This window comes from Haliotis rufescens, unplaced genomic scaffold (genome assembly GCF_023055435.1).
Source record: "Haliotis rufescens isolate VD_foot unplaced genomic scaffold, xgHalRufe1.0.p SCAF_83, whole genome shotgun sequence".
Lineage (NCBI taxonomy): Eukaryota > Metazoa > Mollusca > Gastropoda > Lepetellida > Haliotidae > Haliotis > Haliotis rufescens.
Window position 1 is genome coordinate 30,023 of NW_025964376.1, and position 10,191 is coordinate 40,213.

The following is a 10,191-nucleotide window of genomic DNA, read 5'->3' on the forward strand; positions in this document are numbered from 1 at the left end:
TGATGAACATCACACTGTAAACTGAGAGAGCGTTCATTTTGTAGTTCGCCACCAACGGTTTGCCTGCGGTTTTGACACGTCACCAACAATCCTAAGCGGTTTTATATATGCCGTGACGTCATTCCATCCATACAGTAAATTCTGAGAAGAACCTGTTTCGAGAGAAAATGATCACGGAAACATCATCAGCAACATGTGCTGAACGCGTCCCCTCCACCCGCCACCCCCACCCCCATCCCAACCCATTCCTCACCTCAGTAATAACTGAGATTGATTTAAGATTGATTTTCTGGTCCATCAACTGATTCCTGCTTGACGGGTAACATTCATCCAATGGCTTACAAAGTGTGTGTTTGTGTGTGTTTGGGGTGGGGAGTATGTGTGTGTGTGTGGGGGGGGGGGGGGGAGGGTGTAGGTGTGAATGTGGGTTTAAGGTGTGTGAGGTGGTTTCGTTGTGTTTGGGTTTGTTTTTTTTGTTGGTTTTTTTTACGCCGCACTCAGCAATATTCCAGCTATATGACGGTGGTGGGTGTTGTTGTGGGAGGAAGGCATACTTAGATTTTGTAATTATGGAAGAAATCTGCATATTTCTGTTTCAAATACTGGACACGTAAAACGATAACGGAATTCATATCTTATGTCTTACTTTCACAAACATAACTGACTAAATATAAGTTTCCATAGGAGGATGAAAACATCTCGCAAACTGACATTGTCTCCAGGCAGAAGTAAATGTCTTACGAGATGGGACAGATACATACTTAATACGATAAAAACGTCTGCCTTTTTCAGTGTGCATGTCGACAACAAATAACACACAACGTATAACAATGCGGTTTTGACACGATACCAACAATCCTAAGCGGTTTTATATATGCCGTGACGTCATTCCACCCATACAGTAGATTCTAAGAAGAACCTGTTTCGAGAGAAAATTCTCACGGTAATCATCAGCTTGAATAGTTTAATCCTATCCAAACAGTAAATTCCTGAGAAAAACCTGTTTGGAGAGAAAATGATCACGGAAATATGATCAGCTTGACTAGTTTTATCCTATCCAAACAGTAAATTTCTGAGAAAAACCTGTTTCGAGAGAAAATGATCACGGAAACATGATTAGCAACAGGAATCGATCTGCTGAACGCCTGCCCCCACCCCTACCCCCATCCCAACCCATTACCCACCCCCAGTAATAACTGTCAATAAAAGATTGATTGTCTGGTCCATCACATGATTCCTGTTTTGTTTTGTTTTTGACGCCGCACTCAGCAATATTCCAGCTATATGACGGTGGTGGGTGTCGTTGTGGGAGGAAGGCTTCTATATTTTCAAACATCGGAAGATAAGGTGAGGTGAAGTGGGGTGTAAACCCTTTAGAACAAGTACCACCTTTAAACCTATTTTGCATGATGGCAGGGGATCAAAACCCCGATCATCCTTTTTTCAGGAAGACGCATGACCACGTAGGTGGTCTCATACATACGAACAAATATGTTTCAACAACATTACACGATAGCTGATATAAATAAAATATCGAAATCACAAACAAGCTGTGAAGGCACTTGACACTTGATGTACCTGGCAACAGGGACTACTTCGCCATTGCTTCAGCCACATAATGACAAGAATAAATTATGGAATTATACACATGGTGTCCATACATCGACATATATGGATGTATTGTATGTGCAAGCATTCTGTCTAAGGGGCCTGAAGTTAGCAGCGGGTTCGTTATTCGTTCTTCGTTATTTAAAGGCTGTATATTAAGCAACTACAGTAATGTGGTCAAATACACTGAAACTCATTTAATATATGACAGCAAATTCGTCTTACATCGTCCAAAAGCTGTTACGTTTTTCAGTACTTTTGAATAACGAAAAATTAAACGGCAGCATTTTAGTTTTCAGTTCATGTCCAACAATTTGACAAATGTAAGGTAGTCTTTTTTATGTTCAAGCAGTTTTTAGTTACTAAGTGCTGTCCAGCAACTAGAATCTAAACAGCACCACTCATCATTTATCAAAACACAATACCACTTACACTCTTGTATAATAATTTTCATTACAGTTAAATGTAGTGTAGTTACCCAGGCAGTATTTTCTATAAAAAAGTCGTTCTTCAGATAGCAGTTATGTTCATTCTATAGGTAAATATGCTGTGGACAGGAAGTTATATACGTCACAATGCAAAACTGATCCATCTGACTGCTATAAGACGAAATGGCATGGTATCTATACAGACAATATACACTTATGTTTACTGAGGTCTTGAACGCTATACTGAACTATAATCTAAGTTTACTGCGCTATGCAAGATGTTGTCTAGAACTGTGCAAACAAACGTGAGGTTAACGTGTCACCTATCTGATGAATACAATCATTGGATCCATTACAGGTCGTAGTCAACGATAAAGTTACAAACCCAAACAAATCTAATGTCATAGTATCAGACATTCGGAGAGTAGTAAGACATCATACTGCAGTTGTGTGATATGTCATCACTATTCACTAACCAGTCATGTAATTCATGAAAACATAGATACATGTACATTGTAAGACTCTGTTCTTTAGTGGGTGATGATGGACACTGACCAGAAACGGTTTTTTTCTGTGGGAACGGATATAGATGGTGTGGTTGAAGATACAGTGGCAGGGTCTACGATCAGAGGCCACACTCATTATACAATTAAATTTTCCTATATTTGTTAATTTGTCCTAAAATACAGTCAGTATTTAATGAGGGCTACGTCTGCAAAGGTTTTCCCACAATTTAAGTCTTTATTGTAAAAAAGTACATAAATAAACAGTAGCAGATTCTTTTTTACATTTATTTATATATTTTCCTGAACATGAACTGAATAGCGAACCCGGTGCTGGTTAGTTTTCTCTTTTTCAAAAGTACTGATAACTTAACAGTTGTTAAGAAAGTAGCAGCTCAATAATGCGACTTCCTAGAAGAGGACAGTTCACTGGGAAAGATCCCTTTCGTTGAAATGATTGTAACGCTGTTATCAATGCGGGCGACTGTTGGCCGCGTGACTCACCTTCACTGAGGCATATCACAGGTGAAGCGTGTGTGTTTGTTTGTAGCCTTGTGTAACAAATACAGTAAAATATGCACAGATTTGAGCGAGTACGATACTATTCAGCGATACACACACACACACATCCATCCATCTATGCACGTCGCCAAGTACAATAATCTTGAACGCGACGTTAAACCCCATCTCACCTCACTTCACCTCAACACCCCTCACGTTAAACCACATTTCACCTCACCACTACCTTAAACTGGAATCAGGTGGTCCATATGGCTGCTTGAAGGTTTTGGAAGACCATATTCTTGGCAAACCATCAGCTGTCACGTAGGTGGTCTTCGAACTGCTATGGTTTGGTGCATCTGTAACGCTACTGGTTCCGCTGCTCCAGAACCACCCATACCGTAATCATCTCACAACAACAAAAACAAATTTTCCATGACAGTGAACTTACAAGCACGGATAGTTATCACATTCGACTGATGATGGGAGGGTGAAATGGGGTTTAACGTCGCGTCCAAGATTATTGCACTTATATAGCGACGGGCATGCACGTGTGTGTGTTTATGTGGCTGCTTGTACTAGTCCGGACTGATGCCGATTATAGTGCTAGCTCGCTGAGATACCATGCCGCAGTTAAACATGAATACCCCACTCAGACAGAGTATACTTGCTCCGAGCCAACAGTCCTTGTTTTAGCCCCTTAATGCCGAGCGCCAGACAGGGAAACAACAGGTATCATCTTTTAACTTCTTTTGGTATGACGCGGCCGGGGATCGAACCCCGGACCTTCCGCTCTCCGGGCGGAAGCTAAACCACTAGACCACGGAGGCGGTCAGTTTGATGCTGTACATATATGATGTGAACATACCACCTGCATGATCACAATTGTACCGGCTCTACTGAATAAAAAAACAAAACTCTGACTAAGAAACTGCTGCGCCACCCGTGTTGCTTCTATTGCTACAATATTTATTTTACAACATTTAAACAGAAATTCGTGCAGTATTGTGACACAATGAACGTGACGTCGAAATATATATTACCTAGCCACTTCACAAACTACCTTACCTCCACAGAATTTAAGTGAGTGAGTGACTGGGTTAATTGGGTTTAACGCCGCATGAACACCATTATACCCCCGACCTACATGTGAAGGGACGGGGGTATATAATTATACCTAGGAATTCCGTCCGTTCCTCCTTCCGAGGACATATTTTATGTGCGACCAATAACTTAAAAACTACTAAATAGAATCTTTTCAAATTTTGGTGAATACTTTTTATACTAAGGGGAGAGGTGCAGTGCGAAGTTTTATTTCATGATCAATATTTGAATTCTCTTTAAAAAGTACAGCTTTTTTCATTTTTTAACTTAGAATTTATTTGCCAAATCATATGTGCGACCTATAACTAGAAAACTACTTCATGGATTCTTTTCCAATTTAGGGAACAGTTTTCATACTCACAGACGAGGTGCAGGGAGAGCAAAGTGTGATTGTGAATTGTGTATTTTCTGAAATAAATATAATGTATTTCATGTTTGTGCAACCTACAACTTGGAAACTGCTTCATGGATTATTTTCCAATTGGGGATACAGTTTCTACACCAATAGGACAGTTGCAGTGCAAATTTGGATTTCGATAAGAGGATGTCCTGAGAAAATATTGCTTTTTCATGTTTTGATATTAGGTCAAAGTCGAGGTATTAGTAAGCCCTGCTCACTTTTTGGATTGTTTCGGTTATGTCACTTCCAGTCGACTTTATGTGTGAAAGAAGCACAAAACAAAGCTTATCGCTTTGATGAAACCCACTTGCACGGATATTGTTCAGACACACCGAGGTCCGTGTCACATTGGGATTTGAACCCGTAACAACCGTTTATGGCTAAGGAAAGTTACTGAATATCTTTGTTGCTCCTTAGCTACTGGTCCACCCGCTTCGCTTACAACAAATGAACGCGACGTTGCAATAGAGGAATTCATTCTAAACAGAAAAAAAAATTACTTAGACAGACATATTTATTTCGTAAATGTGGCCATGAGACCAATAAAACAATGCCATTTTGTTGCAGGACAATTTGTGGAACACCATTTGTATATTAGATATACACATATGAAAAGATAAAAATATTATAATTGTTATCAACGGGTGTATTTCTGAATTTACTAAGAAACTGCTTAGATAAATGCATTGAATTATCTGCTTGCACTTAAAGTACTTTACATGCACATGTAATTAGGTTTCGACATGAATTGTTAAATAAAGATATTTTATTTGTTATATATTACTTCAAGTCTTTCTGAACCGAGAAACCATTCCCATGTTTATATATCTTTCAACCTCTCTTGAAAACAACAACTTTTGTCGTAACAGTATTTACCGATACCCTCCCCATTCAGCACAGTATTGAAATGAAACATCCCTCGTTGTCTGCAAATTAAAAACGCGATCTGCAGTTATTGCAACATCATCAGCAAAAAGTCTAAACGATTATGCCTGTACATCTTCATCTACGATAACGCAACTGTAATCAGTGTTCACGATATCATCCCCAAATTCATCAATGTAAAAGATAAAAAGAAGTGGTGATAGCTGTATAGTGAACATCCCTGTCTTACACCTGAAAGTGTATTGCATCTGAAGGCTACTACTGATTTTACGTTTCCATATATACTTCTTAGTGGTGTACCTATCTCACCATACATACCTTTTCCGAGTAACTTATGATTAAGAGCGACAAAACCCTGTCATATTTTCCTTTTAGCCGGATGGTGCCATGTGTTTGCTAAAAGGTGAGCGTAACCTGCCCCACCGTTGACACCCGTCACAAATATGTGCACAGGCAAGTCAATTGTTCATCTGAAATAACACGGAACATATGGTACAAGTCAAAATAGGGAATTGCACCAGACATCATTATTGTCACTGAACTCCATATATAAACTTTTATCTTCTGTGATTGCAGATAGATTTTTAAAAGTATTGCCTCAGATAATCAGTGAAGACCAAACTGGTTTCATGTCTGGAAGATATATCGGAGACAACATCCGCCTGATATATGATCTACTCTTATACACAGAATCTAAACAAATGCCTGGTATGCTACTTCTAGTTGATTTTGAGAAAGCATTTGACTCTGTCTCCTGGTCTTTTATCTTTAAAACCCTGATTTTTTTTGGATTTGGCGAAAGTATTTCTAAATGAATATCTATACTCTATAAAGATATCAGGTCTAGCCTAATTATAAATGGAAATATGTCACCTTGGATACCAGTCGGCCGTGGCTGTAGGCAGGGGGGTCCATTATCTCCTTATATTTTTCTGCTTTGTGCAGAAATTCTCGCAATTCTTGTGAAAAAAATAAAGACATTCAGGGCCTAACTATAAACGGTAAAGATTATTTAATTGCGCAATATGCAGATGATATAGAATTTCTTTTGGACGGTTCTAAGAGATCCTTCGAGGCTACCATAGACACTCTTGATATCTTTGCAAATATCTCTGGATTAAGAATAAATTTTGTTTAAACTCAAATAATCTGGATAGGCTCCAAGAAAAATAGTAATATCAAATTTCGACAAGACTTAAACCTTGAATGGAACCCTGAAACCTTTAGAATTCTAGGCATAATTTTTTCTACTAATCGAGATAAAATGATTAAACTAAACTATGAAAGCAAAATCTTTGAAATTGAACAAACCATCAAGAGATGGATGAAAAGAATTATAACCCCATTAGGCAAAATTGCAATTATCAAATCAATGCTCATTTCAAAACTTAATTTCCTTTTCCTTACCCTCCCTAGTCCCCCAGATGAATTCCTTAGAAAGATAATTATAAATACTATTCTTTTCAAGTTTTTATGGGATAATAAACCAGACAAAATAAAGAGAACAGTTGCTTGTAAACCTATTTCCCTTGGAGGACTTGGTATGATAGATATTTTTGCATATGTTGACGCTTTGAAAATAATCTGGATAAAAAAGCTACTAAATGTTGATTTGGAAAAGAAATGGAAAAGTTTAATGACTAATACTACTCCTGAATTTCCTGATTTACTATTTATGGGAAGCGATTTTCCACTTAAACTTGCTATAAAAAAATTAAAAAAATTTCGAAAGATTGTTTTACTGCCTTTTCTAAATATAGCAATAAAATAAAACCCAATAATTATGAAGAGTTCCTAAGGGAACCTCTGCTATACAATAAAAATATTATTATAAATGGCAAATCATTAGATAACAAAACCTTTAATCTCAATAACATACACAGCATACATTGCTTGCTAAACAATGATGGAAATGTTATGACATTGCAACAATTCTGTAATAAATACTTCAATATAAATTTTCTTGAATTTTATGGTCAGTAAATACATACATGATACAATTAGGCATTAATAAAGACCTGCATCTGGAAACAACAAACAATACAAATATATCTATTGCCAATCTCTTTTCATGTAAAAAAGGCTCAAAGAAATATAACTAAACCGATGAAAGCTTAAAAGTTATTGACAAATGGGAAGAGGAACTTTTAATGGATATGAACTGGCCTAGCTTATTTATCAGAGCACACAAAACTACTCCAGACCCTAAACTTAGATGCTTTCAGCTTAGATTGCTCCACGGAATTCTACTTGTTAATACTTATTTACTCAAGATGCATATTGTTGACAACTGTCTATGTACTTTCTGTAATGCTGAGCCAGAATCTATCCAACATCTGTTTTGGGACTGTAGGGTAAGCAAAAACTTCTGGAAAAGATTTTCACAATGGATTGAATCCAAGTGTCCACATGCTGGTAAGATAAATCTTACTTCAGACTTAATTCTTTTTGGCTTTTCAAAACATTTCCATACCGATGATATTTTTTATCTGATACTCTTATTGGCCAAATTTCACATTTATAGATGCAAAATGAAAAATAACCAACCAACCATTACACATTTCCAAAATGAGGTGAAATATTATTACCAAATAGAAAAATATAGACACCTTAATACAGCCAAACAGACTGAATTATATATGAAATGGGCTCCTTATGAAAACCTTTTGAAAATATAAACATTTGCTATTCCAAAACTTTACTAAATATATATCCTGCATTCTGTCTTCATAAATACTAAAGCTTCTAGTGAGTGTGAATGTGTGTATGGATGTGTGTGAATGATATGTACTTTCTTAAAAAATCCTGGTCATGTATTTTGACTCTTACCAAAACATGATGTACTTTTACCAGGAACAATTAAAAAAATAAATAAAAAAATTAGTGTCACTGATGCGACATAAAGCCCTCCACATCACTAGTGTGTGAGTAATGTTTTACGCTGCTTTTAGCGATATTCTAGCAAGCAATATCACGGCAGGGGTGTAACATACTGTGCCCATGAGGGGAATCAAACCCGGAACTTCAGCGTGACGAGCGAACACTTAAACCACCAGGCTACCCCACCTCCCTCCACATTACTAAGATAAATCCTTTTTGAAAGTTTTACTGTGGCCTTGAATGTTGTTACCTTGATCTGACAGCTTTCGAGTCTAATGACGCTTTTACAAATCTTGGCAGAAAGAGTAAGTACGATTGTACCTAAAAAATTGTGAAATGTAGACAACAAGGGCGGGAGCTGCAACAATATTGTTCGACATATTGACTGTTGGAAAGTTGAAATCTTTTTGAGAGTGTTTTGTCACTCAGAATCTTTATGCATAGATCTAAATATGAAACAGAGGTTGTTGTTAATTTCAGCAGTTATTAACTTTTCTTTAAATACTTTGTCAGTCGATCTCAAAAATGTCATTTGTATTGTTTTGTTTTTGTTTCGTTTTGTTTTTTTGTGGCAAATATAGCCTTTGTCATTCTGAATATTGATCTTGTCCATTATATTCTTCATCGCACAACGATTTCATTTAATTCACTTAAAACAAACAATAAAGTGGTACGGAGTGTGTTCATTACTATATAATAGTATTCCCTTTTAGGCAAAATTCACGAACGTCATTTTTGATCGCCATGAAGGGATACTAACAATGTACACATTAAAGAAGACAACGAACTCCGAAAATAGGAAAAGTGGAACAGAAATAAGCAGGCAAATTGAACAAAATAAGGGTAGGGTCTCTTTTAATGATCGGTCGGTAACATTTTAATGTTGGCGAATGTAACCTTCAGCCTGTCCCGTCAGCAATGCGCGGGCAACTGGTTACATAGGGACTATACAGTAAAGGCAGTGTTGATCCACAGGATTATCCCCACGAGAACTCCAAGCATAGACACATCCAGACGGTGTACTCCTGGAAACAATAACAGACCGACGATGACAAGAACTGACTACACTAATATCAATGTTCTGACTTGACTGTCAGTGTTTCTATTTATTCTGATAAAGGATTTACAAATATAAAATAAAGGGTCCCTATTCTTGCACCAATCAATTAAGACACATAGTGAGAACAACATTCGGAATGTACGTCATGCAGAGTTACCTGCACTTGATGCTGGCGCCAGTTTGCCCACAGTGTCAATGACAGCCTGGGTCGTCTTCCAGACGAACTGGATCCTCTTGTCCGTGACCTGACTCATGTCATCACATGATTGATGGTAGCAGGTTTTCATGTAACCCCGAAAGTCGGCTGCAAGAATTCGTTTAATTGTATGAGTCCATATTGCACGGATAATAGAATGGTTGATTTGTTTGTTTGTTTCTTTGTTGCTTTACGCCGCACTCAACTATTGTCCAGCTATATGACGGCGGTCTCTAAATAATCAAGTTTGAACCAGACAACCAGATCCCCTTGATGAATAAATGAAAACTGATTTCTTGGTAATGTTGTTTGTTTTTTGACACCGCTTTCAGCAATATTCCAGCTATATGAGTCTGGACCAGACAATACAGTGATGGACATCATGAGCATCCCATGATTTATGGTAGCAGCTTCTCATGTAACCCCGAAAGTCGGCTATTATGTATTTAATTGTATGAGTATAAATTTCGATGAGGATGGGATAAAGAGGATATTTAATGTGTCGAGTGAAAAATGATGTATCTCTCACCCAGAGACGTGGAAAGGAGATTTTCTTTCCAAACGTGTCCCTTTTCCACGTCACGAGATGAGAGATTCGTGGATCGATGCTCATGATATTAATCACT

The 10,191-nt window shown here is 37.5% G+C and overlaps 1 long non-coding RNA gene across 1 annotated transcript; it reads right to left on the bottom strand.

Annotated features, from left to right (window-relative positions):
• Positions 1 to 5,044: 5,044 nt before the first annotated feature.
• On the bottom strand, positions 5,045 to 9,674 carry LOC124126539. Its single transcript, XR_006859792.2, has 2 exons — positions 9,527 to 9,674; positions 5,045 to 9,334 (listed from the first exon to the last, which is right to left on the bottom strand). It is a non-coding gene; the product is annotated as an uncharacterized LOC124126539 (long non-coding RNA).
• Between the last annotated feature and the right edge of the window lie 517 nt (positions 9,675 to 10,191).